Consider the following 21,805-nt stretch of genomic DNA (forward strand, 5'->3'; position numbering starts at 1 on the left):
GGGAAACTATTCTTTGTACCTATATCTTGTTTCGTTTCATTTTTATGGTGTCATCCACTTGAGGGGATTTAATACTTTTTCTTTTTTTTTTGGCATAGTTATATTTTTTCAAGGAAAACAGACCAAACACTCTGTATCATTTCTTTTTTTGGCCATTTTTTTGTGCAGTTAGTTCAAGCTTTTTTAATTATTAAATGTAGTCAGGCAGGAACATAAAGAAGTCAAGAACTTCCTAAAACTGCTTAGGTGTCATATCAAGTCCCAGCAAGATAGTCAATAAGCCAGGATAATTATTGCAAGAAAGTACAAGTACTTGGTAGCAATATTGTCTCCATGCAGATATCCAAAGAGCTTTTTGTTTGGTTGGTTTTTTTTGCACACATTTTGCATGCTTGAGAAATGAACATGCATTTCTTTGAGGTCAGCTTAACCTTCAGACTTCAGTGTGATATCAGCTACTATCGGATAACTAGTAATAATGTTCAGCAAATTCAAAGGATCTTACATAAACTCCTGAGGACCTGTCAATGAGTATATGATGCAGTTATTGCTGGTAGGCACAGGTTTCTAGGGCAGCCTGGATTCTTTCAGCACAACTTTTAGTTAAAGACTGAGAGTTGAGGTTTTCCTCTACGTCATCACATCGACTTTTAGAAGCAAGATTTCTACATTTGCTGTTTGCACCAAAAATAGCACAGAGATGTTTGACAGGAGCAGGCTCATTAGCAGTGTTATGGACTATGTTAATCAGCTGTTTCTTCCTGATGAGGTTTGAAATATTTGGGGAAAGTTTTCCTTGAGAACAGATTTTTTTTAAATCAAAATTTATCAATATTAATTGCTTGAAAAAAAACATTTCAAGTCTCATTCATATTGGGGATCTTATTTTCATATTAATGTCTTTTAAAATTCCTTCCTATATCTGCTCTGGGGGAGAAATTTTGTGCAAAGCTGCATTCAGTCAGATGTTAAAGTTGACTGGCAGCAATGTGAGGAATCTGAACAAAGAAAATAAAAGCTGATCATCATGGAACTCTCCCTATCCATGAGGGCGAGTAGGGAGAGGTGGATAAACAAGAAGGGAATAGGGGAAGTTTCATCACAAAACGTGGTAAAAAACCAAATGGATGAGACCATGGAACTGTAGAAACTCACCCCATATTTCAAGAGTGAAGGATCACTTTAGTGGTTTTCTTTTTCTGCAGGCCAAACATTTATATTTTTTAGAGTAAATACCATGTCATTTTCTGTAGGAGTCTTCCTTGTGTAAGGATGTCTGGGTTTTACCTGATGATTTTGCAGACCCAATTCAGCCCAGGCATGAATGAGCATAATTACTGTTGACATCAGTGAGGTGAGACCTAACATAGTGCATGGCTTAATTGGATAATGGGATTTGCATTTCCCACGTATTCCAGCATTGCTCAGTGGCACACAAGTGTGCTTGGAATATTATCAAGTATTTACCTTAGGTTTGTGTGCCTACAGTGTCTAGAATAGATGGCTGTGCATTCATAACTAAAATAAAAGCCAGCTTGGATACTGATGAGTCTTATTTAGTTTGGCTTGGTTTGGTTTGGTTTTCTCCCAGATTACTGCAAGGACAGGAAGAACATTTGTCTATCAGAAGTCCTGTACTACAGGTAGAACAAGCAGCTCTCCAGTCTGTGAATATCCTGAGACATGTAGGATTATCTCAAAAACTCAGTCCTCTTCAGTTCTGCCCTGGATATCTCTGATTACTTGAATGCCCTCAAATCCCAGTAGGAACCATAGAAAGAAACACAACAAATTTGCATTGCACAGCGCTGAAGAGTGCAGGTTAACTGCAGATAGAAATTTGCAAGTCATAGTTGCCAGCTTCACTGGGAGGCACAGCTGTCTGCTTATCCCGTCACAGCACAGAGTGCAAGGCTGACTATATAAAAAAAAAGGTAATGTAAAAATAATCATGTGTCTTCTAGCAAAAAAAAATCACTGTGGCAGAAAGAGCACAGCACAGTCAAAGCAATGGATAATTGGACAGGTCACTGTTTTTCTGCTCGTTATAAATCAAAGCCAAAAGGAAGTTTCTCCTCTGGCCATTCTGTGCAGTCCATGGCTCTGTGTCTCCTTTGTGTTGCCTCTATTCTGTTGCATACAATTCCAGTTATAACACAGCACAGTCCAGGAAGTACAAGGGCAGCTGCAGAGGAGCTAGGATGAAATCATGAAGCATTTCCTTGCAGCTCTTGCTCTGTCTGCCAGACATTGTGAGGACTGACTGCCCATTCACCCTGTGAGCCACTGTTTCACAACTAGGACAAAGCCACGAACACTGCTATTCTGATACTACATTTTGTCACATAAATTGGTACGTAAAGAAGGACTGATAACTGTAGAGATAGGAAGACCAGCCCAAAGGGAAGACTGATGATCTGATTAGGCCAGCATACACTTGCAGCCTCTAACAGGACCTCTCTGAGAGGGGAGATGGGGTATTAGTGACCCCTTCCACATGCCTTTCCAACATGACATGAAGATCAGGCATCCCCTGAAAACTGCATCCCTTTCAGTCAGGTGGAATCTGTATTTTTCTGTCATAGGCACAGCACTTTAGTGTCTCTTGTTAATCACAACTCTTCTGGGTGCTCTTTGGCTGCTAGAACTTCTCATGAAGAACTGCTCAGGTATCCTCATGGGCCCTAAGAAACAGTCCTGCTGCACAGGCTGTTGGCAGACTTTTACAGACATTCAGCTCCTATTGATTACACTGGTGATTTAGCATTTGAGAGAGGGGTTCACTGGTCCTGGATGAGGACAACCAGCTCTTGTATTGCTGTTTCAGAACAGAGGTAGGTGTCTAAACTCACTTGTGTAAGCAAACAAATGACAATAACAAAATGGAAATGTGAAGGATCTGTTACAATTCCTTATATGTCTGGGTATCTTTCTGATCTTATGTTTAGTTTTATTTAATAAGGACACATTCATGCTCCCATAACTGAAATTACAGCAGTGCTGCTGAAAACATTTATTTCCTTCTTGTAGCAGTTGTGTTTGTTGCAACTACTCTTTCTCCTTAAGGATGACATATATTTTCATATCCTTAAGACAATGCTTCCTTAACAAGGTTGCAAAGAGACTTCCCATGGAGCATTTCAGAAAGTTTTCTTTTCTATTGTCCTTTCTGTGAAGCCAAAAAATACTGCAAAAACAAATTTTTGCTTGTTTAAAAGATACCAGCATCTCTTTAATACCTTTCAGATTTTTTAAGAGACCAGTTCTCTGGTGATTTCTCTGTAGAACAGCTTTCAGTTCCTGCTTGGTGTTGATATCATTGTAATATAACCTGAGCAATGACTGTAATCAAAGCTTCAGTGTTTTCACCAGGAGGCAGCAGGTTGCTATGTGGGTGGCAGCAGGGCAAGGAGAGTCTGCGGGAATCTTTTGCGGACTTACTGTTGTCATCAAAGCGTTAGCCTAGGGGATGTGGACAGAAAAATAAGATGGACACAAACGGAAGAGTGAATTGTATTTTCACAATCCACTTTCTCTTGGTCACAGGGAACTTCATGCTAAATATCTGCTGTTAACAGGTCACTGAGCTCAACAGCTCCTTCCTGCAGCAGGTCTCTTCTCAATTACAAATAGGTTTCCCCTAATAGTAGTAAAGTTGAGCTACATGCCTTTACTGCTTTGGATGTCATTTTAACTCCCGCAGACCTGGATGAATATATTATTTTCATAACTCAGAATCAAGGCACTTGGTATTCAGAAGTCATGGAAGTTACAATATTTGAACAGACTAAGATTCACTGGCAAAGTAATACCCAGATACGTCATTGATTTAATAGCTCTGCAAGATTATTTCTTCACCACTAAGCTGCTGGAGTTCTCCCTGCTAGTTTGAACCTAAGTTTTAAAAAATATATTGCAGTACCATGACAGCTTGATACCTTTTCAAGATGTTGCATGCTGCTGACAGAAATACGCCAATTCCTACATAACGCTGAAAATGTGTCCCAGATTTATGACTAATGAGTGTTTACTCTGCATTGAGGGTAAAGTTTTCACTCCCTATTTCTAGTCTGAGAGCGATGCCTACATTACATGTCACACATGAAATCTGACCATCACCTAGATCCAAGCATATTCAATGTGTATGTTGCACCCCTCACACTCTTGCTTTCATGGATGCCTTTGCACATATGCTCAGAGTGCTCTGCATTGCAGGAGGCCAAGCTTACTCCACAAGCTGTATAGGCAGGGATTATACTAGTAAATTACGTAGAGCTGGGGAATGTTCTTGGTTATGGAAATGTGACACACTGTACTAGGAAACTGAACAGTCCCTGGTGCAATTTTAGCCTGTGCCTATTAGCAGTCTCCCAAAAGCTCCAGAGCACTGTCTACAAATTAGAGTAGTCCAGGGACTATTCCCAGTGTGCAATGTGTATGGAGCTGCTCTGCTTTGGAGGCTAAGAGAGCTCATTAAAACACATGCCAGTTGGCTTCAGTGCCTGTGAATGTTCTTAGGCACATTCAGCTGTAAGTGCAAACATTGCTATACAGTATCCTCAGTAGACACAAATGATAAAGAATGTGCGTACCACTTCAGATCTGTGTACTGCTTCAAACCGGCTACCTCAGCCAGGGCTCAGAGGCACCAGGCTTTCTGTCTTCATTGCCTCTTGTGGGGCATGCCCTGGTCAACTCCCAGATCCTTATCAGTCTTTTCAATGCCTTCTTATGGTCATGAAAGTCATTCCCAAAAAAGCTTGGTCACAGAAACCAGTGCAAACAGGGACAGTAAACATCCTAAATTATTAACATTCAACAGGAGGCAACACAGCACATATAAAAACTCTGGGCTGGATTTATAACTTCCTAGCAACCTAGCATCAAAGCAGGTGAAGTCTCAGTGGCAGCAAACCAAACTGAAGCTAGAGCAAGAAGCCTCATGATGATCAGTATCAGCAGGTCTCAGTGCGAGTTGTCCAGTGTAAGGTATCTATCTGATGGTGGTAGGAAGAGGAAACACATGTGTTGTCACAGAAGCTGCAAAGTTCAACAAGTTGCAATGTTTCATACCAGAAAATAAAGTCTTCTTAAGGAAACCAGACACTGAACCTTCTGATTCATTCTGCCAATTAAATCTAATTTGTGAATGTGTGCTATTATCAATTTTCAGAAGCCAGTAGATTTCTTAGATAAACAGAGCATCATTCCCCTCTGCCTTACTTATTTTCTCCTTAAGTATTTCTTAAGAAGTTAAAACACATATAAAAATAAAACTAAATCATGCTTGCAAATGGCTAAACCTGGCCTGAGGTTAATCCTGCAAGGTAAACGTGTGAGAAATTATCATTGCAAGCAGTGAAAAAGCAGGTGGCCAACACCAAACCGGAGTTAAACTAATATAGCAGTAGCAGAGAACCTAGGAGATAAAAGGTATGAAATGAGTATTAGGAACTCCAGAGATTGAAAAATATCAAAAGCAACTAAAATGAGGGTACTGGCTTACCAGCAGTCACTCAGGAAGGCCAAGATGTTCATAGAGCATTGAATCAACAAAGCCAGGGTCCATAGAAAAACAGTAAAGCAGCAGTGGACTATTTATTTGGGAGGGGAAAAGGAGGGTAAGCAGTATATAAGGTAGAACAAGCAATGTGGTCATGGTTGGTTGAGGAGTCCCTGTTGATCAGTGTGGCAACTGACCCCTGCAGTGGAGAAGGGAAATAAGGCTCTGTTCTGCCCATACCATATGCGTCAGACTTGTTTCCTCAGTCAGGGCACCTGGGGTGATTTCCTTAACCCAGATTGAGGGATAGTGGAAAGGATGGACCAAAGGCTAGACCAGATGTCCCAACATGTCTGAGCAACCTGATGGGGCAAGGACTGGCACAATGTTACTCAGAAATTCTGGACAGAACTCAGTGCAAGGAGGAGAACTGGACTGTGGTGTCATTTAATTAACACTATCAGGGATTAAATTGTCCTGATTTTAACAGATTGTTTTTTTAGGAAACAGTTTTGATTCACTGTAGGAATGAAAACGTAGGCAAAAAAAGTAGGAGATTGTCTCTCTAGGCCCAGTACAAGGCAAGGTAAAGCCTAAATGATACATTTAGATTTTAGTTACAGAGTACACACTTCTTCATGCATCAAGAGCTGTTCAAGAATAGAAAGCACATAAGCGCACTGAAGTGAAATCTCCAACTTGAGTTGTTTTTCTGCTGCAGGCTATGAGATTTGGAGCTGTGCTATGTAATTCAATGCATAAATACTAAACCTGAGGTGTTAGCTCTTAGAAACAGAAGCTGGGAAAGATTCAGGCTTTGCACGTCTGTCTCAGAAGAAGTCATTACCCATGTTTTGTCCTAGTAAAACAACCCACTCCACAAACCAAACACAACACCAAGGACTCATATACAAGCTGAAGAATTTATTTCAGCCTTAATTTTCTTTTGAAGAATTTATTTCAGCCTTAATTTTCTTTTTCTTTCAGTAAGATTAATATTGGGCAGTTGAAATTCCACACTAAACTGAGCCAGAGTCATGATTTTCCACTGTCTGCATCTGACACAAAAGATGGGATTTGGTTTGAGATTAACATAACTGACTTTAGATATCAGCTTGCAGGTATTTATCTGTGTGTCGCTTGAGTATGGTCAGTGTCAGAGCATAAATTTGAAGTGCCCCAGATGCTGCAGGCTGTGCTGGATGGCTTCCAGATGTTTCTCCAGAAGAGCACAGTTCTCCTATAGATCCAGTATCATATCTGCCATCTCCCTATAGATGTACTTGGCACCCTCAGGCATCCCAGCTGTCAGCAGATATATGCCAAGGTAGGCAGACTCTGCACCAAATGTCTACCTGAAGGTGACCTAAACAGCTTTCTAGACTCCACCAGCTTTAGGGACTGAATCCCCATCGAAGCCTAGACCCTAGATCACAGAAAGGCACATGCAGCTCATTTTTAGTTCCAAACAATAAACAGCAAGAGGCATCTAAAACACTCTCAGAATAGCCAAGACATCCACATGAAAATTAGATCTTTCCTAAGACCTGCATACAACTCATGCTTTCTTGGAGATGGGACAGCCTATGGAATCCCAAAAGACACAAGAAGCCCACATTTAGGCAACTCAGTTGAACCTCTCTGTATCGTCACCTACAATGAGATGTTTCAATAGGAACAAGAGAAGAAGTGCTGTTCACAGCTGTATTACAGATCTCCTGTAAGACCTCAGTCAAGCAGTTTAATTTCTACTTTTTAATTTTCCAGCTTCTAAGGGGCAGTAGGAAACCTTCTGAGGCTTAGCTGAAGAAGATGAGACAAGTTAGATCATTAATGTTTGGAAAGTTTTATGATGCTTTCATATATTACATTGTCAAGGAGGCAGCTGTTAGCCTTGGGACCTTAAACATATTTAGCTCTTTTATATCCCATTTGGAACTAGTAACAGTTCTCACAACTGTCCTCCATATTTGTCCTGATGTGCATCAACTAAATGTTCTAGCTCTACTCTGGAAAAAAGAAATGTAAAACATTAAATGAATGGTGACAACTTCTCATTTATCTCCTGCACAGGTTTTCTTCTTAATCATTTATTTCATAGTGATACTTACACTTTTTCCCACTATTGTTTCACCTATTCCATCTATATTGACCCATTCCATTAAGTGATTAAGTGTTGCATAAACACTTCCAAACAATCTCCATGCTTCCTGTTAATACATCTGTGATTTGGAGGTGGAAACAGAGGTAAAGGCAGTCACAGTAAGTACTTTTGCTGACTTTTAAAATGCTGACTTTGAGAAGACTATGGGCATTAGAGATTTAGAGATTTAATTTTGACTTTTTTTATAGAAAATATACATTCTGTGTATCTGAACCAGCAACTAAGGCAAAAAAAGGTTACCAAGAACTTCAGCTGCCATCTGTGGCTGAGCTACTGCCAGTGCCAAAAAAGCATGATGCGTGCAAGGGGCAGATCACATGCTTATATTCATAAGCTTATTATGAAGTTTTGTGTCTAATTCTAAGGTACCCACCAAAAGAACAAGATACTGTCTTGCCATTGGCAGCCTCAACACGTTTCACAGAAATTGTCTTTATGTACCATAAAGTTTTGAAATGCAGTTTCAAGGCCACACTGGGTCAGAAACATTCTACCTTGGAAAGAAACGCAAGTTCCATAGGATCCATCAGCTGGCAAAGATTCTGCCCAGAACTAAAACACCAGCCCCAGAACACAGGCTGGCATTACAGATCAGGCATTTTCCTGTAGCATCATCATGATCACGTATAGAAACCAGCAATTAAATGTGAAGTGGCACATTTTAAATCATCATCACCAAAACAATGGAAAAATATGGCTTAGATCTTCCAGTATTATGAATAAAGTAGAAGTCAAGCACTGTGATGTGACAATAAATAACAACAAATTAATGGATTAAAGCAGATGAAATGTGAAGATGTTTACAAAAGCTGAGAAGCTTGACATTACTTTTTCAGCACTAATATTTGGTAAAGACACACATGGAATTTGATACTAAGCTAAATGGAAGTATTTCTAGGAACTGAATGGCTGAAGACTGTCGCCAGTTAAAGGGTCCTGGCCTGTCTACAAGAACAGAGAAAGTTTACAGAGTGCAGTGAAGAATGCAATGAATGTGACATCCAAAACAACATGGGACAAATACGACAGCATCCTAATAAGAAATGTACTGAAAGTTTGAATGAGACTAATTAATGTAGATTTCTAGTAGCAACTTAGAAAGTGACAGCACTGGAGTACAGCCACTGTCAGAAAGGAGTCTCCTCTGTGTTCACATGAGTGTGGCATGTCTTGTGTATGTGTGTGCATGCATCTAGCTAAGACTGTGCCTGATGAAATGTTAAATCCTCTCACCTCTCACTCAAGGCTCCTTAAAGTTAGTGCCTCTCAGGCACCAAGTCCAGTGTGAATCCTTTCTCCAAATTCCTGCAACTGCAGAGAGACAGATGCAGTTCAAGAGCCATTTGTTACAGCTCAAAGTCAGGTATCGGGACTGTCATCATGGTAGCTGCTAATAAAAGGTATTATTCTAGAAGACTAAGGTAAATAAAAGCAGTACAGGAAACACTACCTCAGGTCTAAGAACAAGCCAGTGCAACTTGGTGATATAGACAAAGCAGTGGGTCCTGCCCTTCATCAGAACTAATTACTTCAGACACACAGACAGGCTGATTAGTTTATACAGCTTCCTGGCCTAAAGGTAGTGCTGGCATCTCTGCATCATTTTCCACTGCACAGAGAAGACGTTGCCTCTAGTGCCTCCACTGAAGGTAAACTAGCACAAGCAAGGGCATTCGCACTAGAATATAACAGGAACTCTCCCAACAAGATTAGATTTACAGCCAGCAAAATGGAAAGATGAAATCAGTGACTGTCTGTATTTGTGGTGCTGCATCCCTTTGCCATTCCAGCACATCAGCCAGGATGAATTGAGCTTCAGTTCATCAGTAGCAGTTCAGGGACTCAGGCAGCAGCACCTGACTACATCTACTCTGTTTTAGTTGTGCCTGTGGCATAAATATAGCTTACTTGAGTTAACCTCAAACCTAAGAGCTGACAGCAGAGCACTTATAGCTCTATCAAGGCAGAGTGAGACAGCAAAAGGCTGCAGGGTCTACCCCTCTTGGATGGTTCATTGAGCAGCCTGGTCTAGTGGAAGGTGTCCCTGCCCTGACAGGGAGGTTGGAATAAGATGAGCTTTAAGGTCCCTTCCAACCCAAACCATTCCATGATTCTATAATTCCATGATCTTCCTGGGTGTATTTTCAGTTTGTAAAGAAATCCAAGCTGTTACACCTCTCCAGTAATACCTGATGTAACTAGCCAAGGGCTTATGTGAATATGTATTCCCAAGAGTTATAACTTCCAGAACTTGGATCAAAACCTGAAAAAAATTCCAAGATAAAAATATTACAAGACAAATCCCTTCAAGGAAGTAGCACCTTTCAAGAAAAACCTAAAAATTCTCCTGGACATTAATAAACTTTTATTTTCTTTTCTGGTGAGACAGACTTCGTTTCCTGAAGAAAATCACCCCCCATCTGTCTTTAACTATTAGCTGATATAATGAATCTGACAGCAGATGGAATTTGTGCCTAGGAGAAGTGCTGACCCTTTCCTGAGAAATGAATAAATCTTTCATTTACCAAGCAGACTCTTTATATAAATAGAATGGCAGTCAGTAAGAAGAAGGTGGCCTCCCAGGAAGATAAATAACTGGTTATGTTCCCAACAGTAGAAATACACTTCAGAGAACGGTACTTTTGTTTATTTCACGTATAACAAAAGTGAAACATAACTGTGGAAAGCTGTTTTCTGAAGTGATGTGTGTCTACCTTGGCCTAATCCATTTGGAAATAAAATTTTAAAATGGACAATGGTGCAGATGATGCTTGTTTGCACTGTAAAACTTGTCCCCACAGTTTCAGAACAAGCAGGACCTGATTCACTTACCCTGATGCAGTGCACCTATTTGTAGTGATTTCCATGGTCTTGCTCTTTATTTTCACCAATTCTGATGGTCGCTATCCCTGTAGCATTGTTTCTGACAGAGGCTCAGTAGTGAATATGAAGCAGCCCACGCATTAAACAGTTCTGGCTTGGCTTTGTTCTACTTTCTCTGCTTCATCTGAAGTTTTCACGATCAACACAAACTGTCTGAATACATGGAGGTTTTCTTCCTCCTAGATGCAGAGACTACCTTCAAACAAAATCGAACTTTAGCTAGCTGGGGTCATACTAAAAGCAATTTCAGTTGTAGAAGGGTTTAGATGAGCTGAAAGACTTGTCTGGAAGCATCCAAATTTGTTTCAAGCATGACTGAATAGTGTTGCACTTGAGTCAACCTATTGATAATCATTCCTCTGAGCTTTGATTTACAAGAAAAACAAATAAAATTGTGCTATTCTGAGATATAGTTATAATCCTCTCACGTGTCTCAGATGGATTCTCAATTAATTACATAAACACAGATCCTTCTCAGATAATACACACTTCTCTTTGTCTTTTTCTGCCTGCATTCCAGTAACGAAACTTGAAGGTAAATTAGTCCTGAGCTAAAAATAATTTTAGTCTTCTATCAATCTATTTGCTAGATATATTGCGCAATACTCAGATTTGGTATCAGCAGTTGCAGTCCCATTCAGCTGTATTTCATCCTTTTCTTTTCATTAGTCTAGACTTTCAACTAGAACTCCCACTAGTTTCATTAGGAGTATTTCACTGAACGTGTAAAGAGTAGTGATAATTTTAGAAGTGAGCTAACTCTCTTCACATTGCACATTACTCAGAAACTTAAAATCATCCTAAACCATTAGTTAATTCATCCCATTTCTTAGGATCCCCTTGATTTGCATTTGTTTTCCCAGGCCATGCAGTCTAATAACTGATACACTAGAACAATATAGCAGTTTTCTTCAGGAAATCCTGATTCTGACTTCTTCCTCCAAAAAAATACAAAGAAATCCCATATGTGGTGCAATTCATCTGAATTTTTGACAGCTGCTCTGGTCATAACCAGTCCTTTTCCTGGACTTCCTTTTAGTCATTCACCATTCCTGATGACATTTGCCAATTAGCTTATTGGCAGAAAACTCAGCTTACTATTTGGTGGGAGAGAAGGGATAGGTAGACATAACCATTTGCTGTAACCTGAAAAGGAGGGACAGATGTTGGAGTTATATGAAATTAATGACCCCAGAAAGAGTGAGAAGCATATTGTGAAGTTTGGGATTCTGGGGATTTATCCCTCATTATTTTCTTCCCACTTAATGCTATATGATAACCTATGAGGACAAGCTAAAACTGGCTTGATTCCATCTTTGTGATGTATGTGAAACCCAGGTAAGCTCACGGCGACTATAGAAGTGATGGCAAAGAAATTGTCCTAACAGTTCCTCAAACAAAGAGGAGAGCAGCAGGACTGCTACATGCTTCTGCTTCCTGAGGTATCCTCCAGTGTGGTAATCTCTATCAGACACAAGTCAGGAGTGCCAATCAACGCAATTGCACTGCCAGCATTTTGTTGCCTTTTTTCACATTACAAAACAGAGCACAGGTTAGAAAAGGAGGAAAAGCCCAGGACTAATAGGAAGCTAAATGAGACATGACAGATAGGGCATGCACTAGATGTGAATGCACAGCACTTATTCACATTGATTCTGTTTAGGAATACTTTGAATTGTTTTAGAAACTCCATTTTTTCCCAAAGCTGCTTATGCTCTGTTGAGTCTGCCTTAGGAAGGTAAAAAAGCTAAATCAGGTATAATTTGTTATGGTTTACACTTTAAATGCCCCTTGACTGCCAGTTGTTTCTGTAAGTATCTAAAGTTTCATGTGGCCCTAAAATGGCTGAACTAAATGAACATAGCCTCAGTGACATCTCCTATAAATGGGTAGTAGGAAAATAGAGGGAAACTGCTGGTTTCCAGGATCACTGATGTAGGTACATCTTGTCTGGAGAACTTACACAGATTTTACTGCTGCAGTGCTTTCTGTCCATTCCAAATACCTTTTATAACACTCAGGACTGCTGGGATTTGTATCAGCTGGAGATGAATGGATGAATGCTGCTGCCTTTTCCTCCCTTTGCATGAGGAGCTCCTATTGTGACATTGAATCATTACAACCGATTCTTCTGTTGACTACTGAGGAGTTGTATCAGGGGTAGTTTACAGTCACTGTCTTATCTAACAACTAGATAATTAGTCGAGCAATTAATAGCTGAAAGCTTCATCAAGGTTCAGTCCTACAATGTTACTTTGGTACAGGAATGGATATCCATGTCATCTTTTTGTCAGACCTCCCTATTTTCAAGCTTTTATTTGTGAAATTCTTAACATTTTATTTATTTGTTTCTACCCCATCTTCTGCTTTTGCTCCTGCTCTAAAAAAAAAAAAAGTCTGTTGCAATGCAAATCCTTGCAGAACTTCAGCCTGGAAAGACTTATTTATGTAAGAACTCCGTTCATGCTCAGATGACTTCTGTGAACGTCAGCAAATCTACAAGAAAGGGTATGGATTACCACATGAAGGAAAGGCATCATCCCCTCCCTTGTCACAACAGAACTGGGATGGTAAACTCATTGTGTCTAGGAGAGTAGCTGAAGATCTAGATATCAGCCGAGTTGCTAAGAAGCATAAAGAATTTTAAAGTATGCAAGGATGTATGCTAATCTAAAGTTAGACTAATACTGTGTAGCATCACCATGGCAACCAGGAGTGAACGGCATGTGAGGTGGAAGAATAATAATCAGCAATAAGAAAAACCTCGACAGGGTTTAGTGTGATTATGTTGCCAACGAGTTAAAGAATGCCCTGCTGCAGTTGAGCTGGGCTGCTGAAGGAGAGATCTCCTTGCAGGTTCAGAGGAAATGATGGATGGCATTTTTAAAGTAGGTCTATAACGGCCAGCTCTGTGGCTGCTAAGGTGACGTGCATGCATGCCATATAACAAAAGACTCTCCACTGTTACTTAATAACCTGAAACAAATTTCCATATCAGATCTAATAATTGTGATCCCTTCCCTCCCTTTAAAGCTATTGCAGCCCTGATCTGTTTGCTGTGTTATTTCCTCTAGAGCATAGTGTACACAGCTTTGCCAGTACTTACACTGTTTCACATATGTGAACTACCTCTAAAGAATAACCTGGGTATAGAAGTCAGTTTGAAAAAGCAATTTTTTCTTATTACTGTTTTACAGTACTCAATTTTATCTGTTAATGTTCATGCTCCCCTGTAATCAAGGAACAAGGCCCCTGACAGGGGAGTTGTCTAAATTGTCTAAAACCGTCTGGTTGTCTACCCTGTATACTAGGGTATTCATGCACTTCAGGCTTCATGGCCAAAACCATAGTCCAGCATCAGAGATAACCCTTTTGAGCCTCAGCTGTGTGATTCAGGCACCAATGCACACAAGCTTGTACAGTGTTTCTTGACATGCTGAATGTCCTGAACAAAACTTTGTGAATGTTCAATAAAAAAAAAACAGCAACGACCTGCTCCTGAGGTTCATTCACTCACAAAAGTGCTCATTGAACTCAAGAGAAGTTTATTAGGTCATTTTCTGTTACTGAATAGCAAATTAATGTGCTTATGAAACCATTCTTTGGTCCTAGGTAACAGTGACCCTAAAAATTAATCTGAAATCTTCTTGACTGCTTGAAGAGATAGCAATTATAAAAGGATCTGAAGTTAGTACTGTGCACTGCAAAAACAGAGGTGAATATTCCTCACTCAGCCATCATTATTCATATGCTTCTGAAATTTGGATTTACAAAAAAAGGGAAAACTGAGACTAATTGACCATCTCAACTTGATCAGCATGTATGTATGCACATTTATAAAGTAACGTGAAAGTTCTTTGGGTCAAACCAGATAATGTTGATTTGTATTTCACAGCTGAATGCTGCTACAGAGTGAAGATCTAAGTTACAGGTTGTCTTCTTGCCTATAAGGATGCTGGGGAAGGGACCCTTCATTAGGGACTGTAGTGGTAGGACAAGGTGTAACAGGTTAAAACTTAAACAGGGGAAGTTTAGATTGGAAATAAAGAAGAAATTCTTTCCTGTTAGGGTGGTGAGGCACTGGAATAGGTTGCCCAGGGAAGCTGTGAATGCTCCATCCCTGGCAGCGTTCAAGGCCAGGTTGGACGAGGCCTTGGGTTATATGGTTTAGAGCAAGGTGTCCCTGCCCATGGCAGGGGGGGTGGGACTAGATGATCTTAAGGTCCTTTCCAACCCTAAATATTCTGTGATTTTGTGATTCTATGATTCTTGTCGCTTCTCACACATCACAGGCATGGGCCTATGGATACACCTTCTATTCACCCTACTTGAGCAGCGCTTAATATGTTCAATCCTTATTTTCTATGCATTTCTGCTAAGCGTTATGGAGGCAAGTAGAACAGGTACAATACAATCACCACCTGCTAAACAAACGCAATGCAGTCTGTGAGAGCTATGGGTACTAAAAGCTGGCACTCCTGAGTATCTGAGTCATTGAGATTCCCACTTTCTGGTTGTGAAAGAGGGGCCTGGATAAGACCAACATAAGACCCTTTTGATGTACCTTATGCAGCATCACATTAGGGCATCTTAGAAATTGAGTTCTTCTGATTAAATATGGATGTTTCCAATGCAGACATCTACACCTGACCAAATAACTTTAAACTCCCTTTCAAAGTGATTAAAGGTGGACCTTTCACCTTAAAGCAGGTGTATACAGAAAGAAATCACATCTTTGACTTCACCTTGATTCAATGCATCTCCACCAAGGAGGCTCAGAAATACTCTCCTCACAAAACTAGAGTGTGATTCTTTTCACTGTACCCATCTGAAAGATAATGACATACCATTTTATCTAGAGTTTCAATTTAGAGAATGCTCTATTTTCTGTTTATAAAAACAGAGAATTAAGCTACCAACGTGCCCATTTTTGCCAACCTGGCACCTAAGAAGGTTTAAGGTTTTCCTGCCGTGGTTTCATGAGATTAGAAGTTTAAAAGAAGTAATAAGTGGTGTGTTTATATGAAAATAAATTATTTGCTTAAGGTTACACAGGATGACTGAAGCAGAAAAGAGATCTGAATTCAGTCTCTGAGAGCCTATAGATGTCCTACAACTGCTCTGTCCTCTTCCTTACTGTGTTTTCCATGCTTCAGCCTAGTCATAGCAATATCATTTCTGTCTATTGGGAAAACTGTGCTTCCTGACAGATGAATATTTCACTGACTCCTAGTGAACTGGAGCTTCATTAAGAGGAGGTAAAAAAAAAAGGTGTAAAAATATTCAGTTCAACTCAAAGCTCACAGAAGTCAATAGAAGTCTTTCAACAAGCTTCAGAGAGCTATGGATCAAGTCCACAATGTTAAAGCAATAAAACACTCTGACATTCACATTAGATAGTCAATGGTCCATGATGCCACATGTGGAAGTTCTCTTAACACTGGGATAAATCTATTTCAAGATGACAGTCAAATATTTGGTATAAGCAGGGAATCAAGGATGTGTGACTTTTTAATGCTTCAGCCTTAAATGCTTTCCCTGAAACAGCTAATATTTTCTGTCTTATAATCTACATTTCTTATACTTTTCATTTAATACACTACTAATGTTGACTGGTAGAAATGCTTAACATGAACTCCTTAATGAAAGCTAAAAGAAAAAAATTAATCAAGTTATTAAAAAAAATCTTATTTTAATGTAATTGAGTAATTATTTTAAGTAAGTAACAACTGACTTAGAAAAGTACCTAATTATTTGCCAATTCTACATTTAAATCTGGAGAAGTTATTATAACATTACTGTGTAATTTCATTATTATTTCAAGACTTGAAAAACCAAACCAAAACAAGAACTTCCCAAACAAAAACAACACAGACCTTTATTTGAAGTGTGAGGAAATAAATCATTGACTTCTGCCATTTTTCAGACAAACCCTACTGCTATAGGTTGTGTGGAAGACCCTCTGGGACACGTACTACAACCTAAAAATAGATTATTCATTACACTTAAAGGAATGTGCTTAAAAATTTAGTGGAAGAGCAGGATGCTATTTTAAAACTGGTTAGCATTAAAGCATTTCCAGCTTGGAAGCTTCAGTGCCTGAAGATCTGGGAATGCCTCTTGTCTCAGCTGCAGTGCAGCATCCTCCACAAAGGGACCTGGGAGCCAAATGGATGTCCCACGCCTGTTGGTCAGGCATCAAAAGGTGCAACATCGACCAAGACCCATTTTCCCATTGCCAGTGGTACTGGAAGTAAAAACAGGTCTCTGAAAGTGTCATGTTAAGTTCTCATCAGAAATCCTTCTCTTCAGAAATGGAATCTGTACCAATAAAATGCTAACTTTTACAGAACTGATTTGAAGGATGGTCTCAGCTAAAGTGGGAATAGCCCAGATGCATTCTGTCATTCTGTTATGAAAGAAATATCTCTCTCTGATACACGTACCATACAAGACAGAACACCCTCCGTACTGACTGAAGTTCATCTGGAACACACTGCTTGTGGCCCTTAAGGTGCGTTTTTGGGGATAACAGGCTCTGCTTCTGCCAGTGGGAACATAACTCCGACCCCAGTAAAACCCATAGGTGTGTGCTTTGCGGGAAGGTGGATTCCCACGGGAGTACTCACCTGGCACACTGCCCTGCACAAGGGTGGGCTCAGGCCATCGCCCCAGTCATGGAAAGCGGGCAGAAGTTTGCTTTTAAGGAGGGGAGAAGCAGGGAAGTCCGAGAGGAGCAGTAGGAGGAAAAGAAGCCAACCTGCCCCCAAACTGCCAGGTGTGTAAAGGAGTCCAGCTACAGCTCTGGCTGAGCTGCACGCATCCCTGGGAGACTTGCTGCCCTGCTTAACGGTGGATTATGAGCAGGGCAAATGATGTCAGTTCCGAGATTTCATTCCTGACCCAGGAATGAACCCTGCAGCATTGGGCAAGCCCAGCGCATGGGGGTCTGTCAGCAGTTGAAGCAGCTAATGAAATCAGGGGAAGGGTAAGGCCAGAAAATGTGGAGGCAGGAGGGGGAAGGGTTGAAGAGGTGCATCTGTGCTTCATTACTTAGCAGGTTGCATACTTTAGGAGCTCTCCCTCAGCAAGAGAATATTATATACCCGTAGGCACAGATTAGTTTGCTATTGCCTGATGTTTATAGCATCATTCTGCAAAGAGGGTCTTAGTAGCACCAGAAGCTATGCATAGCTCAAGAATAACACAGGGCTCTAGAATGCACTTGCTTCACCTGTTTGTAGAATTTAACTTGCCATTCTCTTTGGAAAACAATGTAATTTTGGCTTTCACAGTTCAAAAAACGTACAAAAGGAACAATTTGAATTCCAACAGGGACAGGAATCTATCAATTGCTTCCAGGGAACCAAACGCAGAAGGGGTTTTGGTATCCAGCCTTAGATGCAGTACCTGGCAGCAAACGTTCAGCTTCACAGTGCCTAAATAACTGTAATGCTCTGCTGCTATAATCCTTCAACCGAGTCCAGAGAGTTTCACACAGAAAGGTTAGATTAGGCCCTTTAGTAGGAATCCATAGAAGGAAACTGTTGTCCCAGTTATGACTTTACAGGCCTGTGCTCACAGGCTTAGTTTACAGCAATCGGACCTCCTGCTTCATGCCAAAGTCATTTAAATTCTCTGCTGGTTTTGCCTGCTCTTTGTTTTCTGTTCATTTCTTACCTTTGTTCTACTATCAGCATTTTCCAGAGCAGAGACCATTTCTGGTAGCATGTGTATGCCTACCCCAGGCAGAGCAGAGCAATGAAGAGGAGGAGGAAGAACACTCCTTTGGGACTGCTAGGCTTAGCTTCCATAAGAGTAACCAAGAGTGCAAGTGTATTTATTTGAGAAACCGGAGCTAAACCACAGTGTTTCAGGCACCGGTGCTACTACCTGCAGGAAAGCAGAACCCAAATTGGACAGAAAATAGACTGGTCTTTTCCAATCTACTTCATTCTATGTTTCCATGAAGTAAACTTCACTTTGCCTCTTCGGACCAGGCAGTACTAAACTCATCTTGGGACTTTTTACTTGCAGAAGCATTTGCATGGCTCATTGTGCTTTTCTCCAGTGGTTTGGAGGTAGACTGGGAGTCAGGCCATGAGGTTATGGAGCACTCTAGCAGTAGAATCAAGTAGGTTGGAAGCTAGCATTACCCCAGGACTCCCAAGTCCACACAAAACCATGTCACTACCTAGGAATTCAAGGGTTGCAGGGGCTAGCAAAGGCTCTGTGAAAGGAATAGCAACCTTGTTCACAATGCTTCTTTATCTTGACTCTACTTCAGGTTTCTGAAAGTTTCTTTATCTCCACGAAGACACCTGATGCTTTTGCTGCTAGAGAACCTGTTCTCAAAGTCTTGCCTCGATTCTCAAAGAGACTTGCTTTCTGTTTGAAGTTTGTTATCTCCTACCTCAACAGGATTAGATCCCAGATGAAGCAAGGGGAGATCAGCAGCAAGGGCTTCTAAAACCACTACATCCGGAGCTGCTTTGGAGAAAGCCTTGTTTGCGCTTGTTTTGCCTTGTTTACCACCAGACCCCTCCAGTGACAGACAAGGAGGGAGCAGCCTGAGCACACCCCGTCCTGGGGCCGCTTTGCCGTTTACCCCCCCGCTCACTCCCTGCCCACGGCTCTGCTGCCTGGAGCTGCCCAGAGGCCCTTCTGGCTGCGCAGGGGCCCAGGAACCCCTAAGGGCTCGGGAACCAGCGCTGCCGAGACCCGGGCTCTCAGCGGCTTCTCCAAAGCAGAAACAGAAATTCCCAGCCCCCACTCTCCACCCAGCCACCCAAAAGTGAAAACAAATCCAACAGCTGAATCCTTCCTTTTAAGGCAAACGCTGCCTCAGCATCGTTCAGAAGGACCCCCTGCAAATACCGACAGTGATGTGGAGCTCTGAGCAGCCCTCAGCCACGCATCACCCACGAGAAGATAAGTAAAGCAGCTGGGTGGTGTTCATCCCTTCGCAGGCTTGGGCTGGGAAGCAGTTTTGGCATGAAGCTGCGTGCTGCTGCTGCTGTTGCCCTCCCCACCCAGGTGCCCATTTGCCACCGCATTCAGCAGCAACTGAGCATCCTCCTCCCACTATGGCACCACCCGGCTCCACCAGCCCCGCTTTGAGGCCACAGGGTCCCGGACGGGGCTTGTGCAGCCCAGAGGTAGTGCAGCAGCTCGGGAGGCACAAGCCCTGGGGATGTGGGGTGGCCAGGGGCTGGTTTCAGCTCCTCCAGTGACACGTGGCCACAGGCCAGGGATGCTGCCGAGCCCTCCTTGTGCGTGACAGGAAGATTCCAAGCCAGGGTCCCCCCACTCAGGCCACACAGGAGCTTGGATGGACACGAGGATCTATTGATTGGCTGCTGGGCCTTGCCTGGCTGCCAGGGTTTGAGTTCGATGGAACGGGGTGGGAGGGGCGGAAGGAGCCGCGGTGCCTGCAGAAGGCGGCGCTGGGTGGAGGCTTTTCCGCCTGTACCCTCCTTTCCCTTGAGCACAGGCTGCTGCTTGTCCTCCGGCGGCTGTTGTTACCCAGCGGCTCTGTCCCGTTGTCACCATCCTGCTGGGAAGGAGGGATGGGGCTGGATGAAGCACGGGGCAGAATTCCACATCCCCAAGCAACCCTCCCACACCCAGCCTTCCTGGAGAAACTGAGGCACAAATCCCTCCATCCCTGATAGTCAGCATCACACTCCCAGCCTTAGTTGCCCCCTCCAGATCCCTACCTTCTTCATCTCCACCTTGCACGGTGGATGGCTTGAGAGGCCGTGGGGTGCTCCCTGTGATGGGCTTGAGCAGCTTTGGGATGCTGGGTGGGACAGGCTGGAGAACAGTGTTCTGGTCCCTGCACTCCCACGGCACGATAGGGTACCAGTAATCGGCTGCCTGCTCCCTGCAAGATGGGGCATGGGGACGCTCAGCACCCAGCACTGTGGTCTGCCAGAGGAGGGGATGGGGTGTCTCTGGGCAGCCTGCCCAGGCACCCCAGAGCCTTCTATCCCCACCCAGGGAAAAGCTCTCCAGGCCAGGGCAGGGCCACCCTGCACCCCCAGCAGGGGATGGGTCCTGTGTGCCATCCCTCTTGCTTTCCCCTGTTTTGAGGGAACAACGTGTTTTCTCAGTGCTGTGGGGAGTCAGCAGTGGTGCAGGTGGGATGGGCACGATGGGCCTGTGGAAGCCAAGAACCACCTGTGGGTGTCAGGGGACAAACGATCCAGACCGGCTCAGGGCAGTGCCCCAAAATCCATGGCCTTGTACCCCATGGCAGCCCCCTTCCCACTGCCCTCAGGGAGGGGTCCCCGTCCCCCCACTGATGGGCAGGAAGTTGAAGAGGTCTCAGCAGCATCAGACGCCCCCAGACAGACTCCCTGGACCCCGTGCCTGTCATGCAGTACTGTCAGCACCCATCTCCCCTGTCCCACCCATGCAGCCCCCTGATGCTCCAGTGATGGGCGCTAGCTACAAACCAGGCACCCTTATGCTGAGTTGCCTGTCACAGGACAGGCACCGGGAATTGGCACTGGAAAGTCGCCTTGGCAGGGAAGAAAAGAGCTGCATGAGCTGGGAAACCTGGTTTTGAACCTGATTTATCCTTCAGCACCCCAGCAAGGTCCCAGCCTGCTGGCTGGTTACAGAAGAACGGGGGAAGGATGGGGGAGAGCAGTTGGTTGTTGGCTCCAAAACCCACCACCACCAGTGGGATCTACTGCCATGGGCATCCAGAGCACCATGGGAGCTGTGGGTGCTGCCAAGGACAAAGTGGGAATGGAGAGTGCTGTCCTTGAAGCCATCACCATCCCCATCACACTCACTTCTTAATTCCAGCCACGTTGTCAGCCTCTATCAGCAGTGCCTTCTTGAGCTGCTCCAGGCTTCTCTTCCAGTGCTTGTCCAGCTGCTGCTGGAAAGGCCCCAGCTCTTTGTGGTCCATCTGCAGACACACTCCTTCAGCTAGCTGCCCTGACATTGGGCACTGCAGTCCCCACAGGGAGCCTGGGATGACTGTTATCAAAATATTTCCATCCCTTAATTGGATCTCAGCATTTTAACCTTGCAATGATTTTCTAACCAAAAAGAGAAGCTTAATTTCTAAAACTCAGGTCTGCTTTGAGTATTTTTTCCTTTTTAAAATGTTTCCTTTCAATATATTGGTTTGTGCAAAGTAAGCACAAGTCATTATTAGGTGAGATGTCATTCCTCCTCTTCAACTTTGCAAGAGGCTTTTCACAGATTAATTATCTGCCCGTGATTCTCTTTCCAGT

Source organism: Neopsephotus bourkii, unplaced genomic scaffold, assembly GCF_033783945.1.
Source record: "Neopsephotus bourkii isolate Nb327-2 ecotype Australia unplaced genomic scaffold, CSIRO-AGI_Nbou_v1 NB_1637, whole genome shotgun sequence".
In the NCBI taxonomy this organism is placed as follows: domain Eukaryota; kingdom Metazoa; phylum Chordata; class Aves; order Psittaciformes; family Psittacidae; genus Neopsephotus; species Neopsephotus bourkii.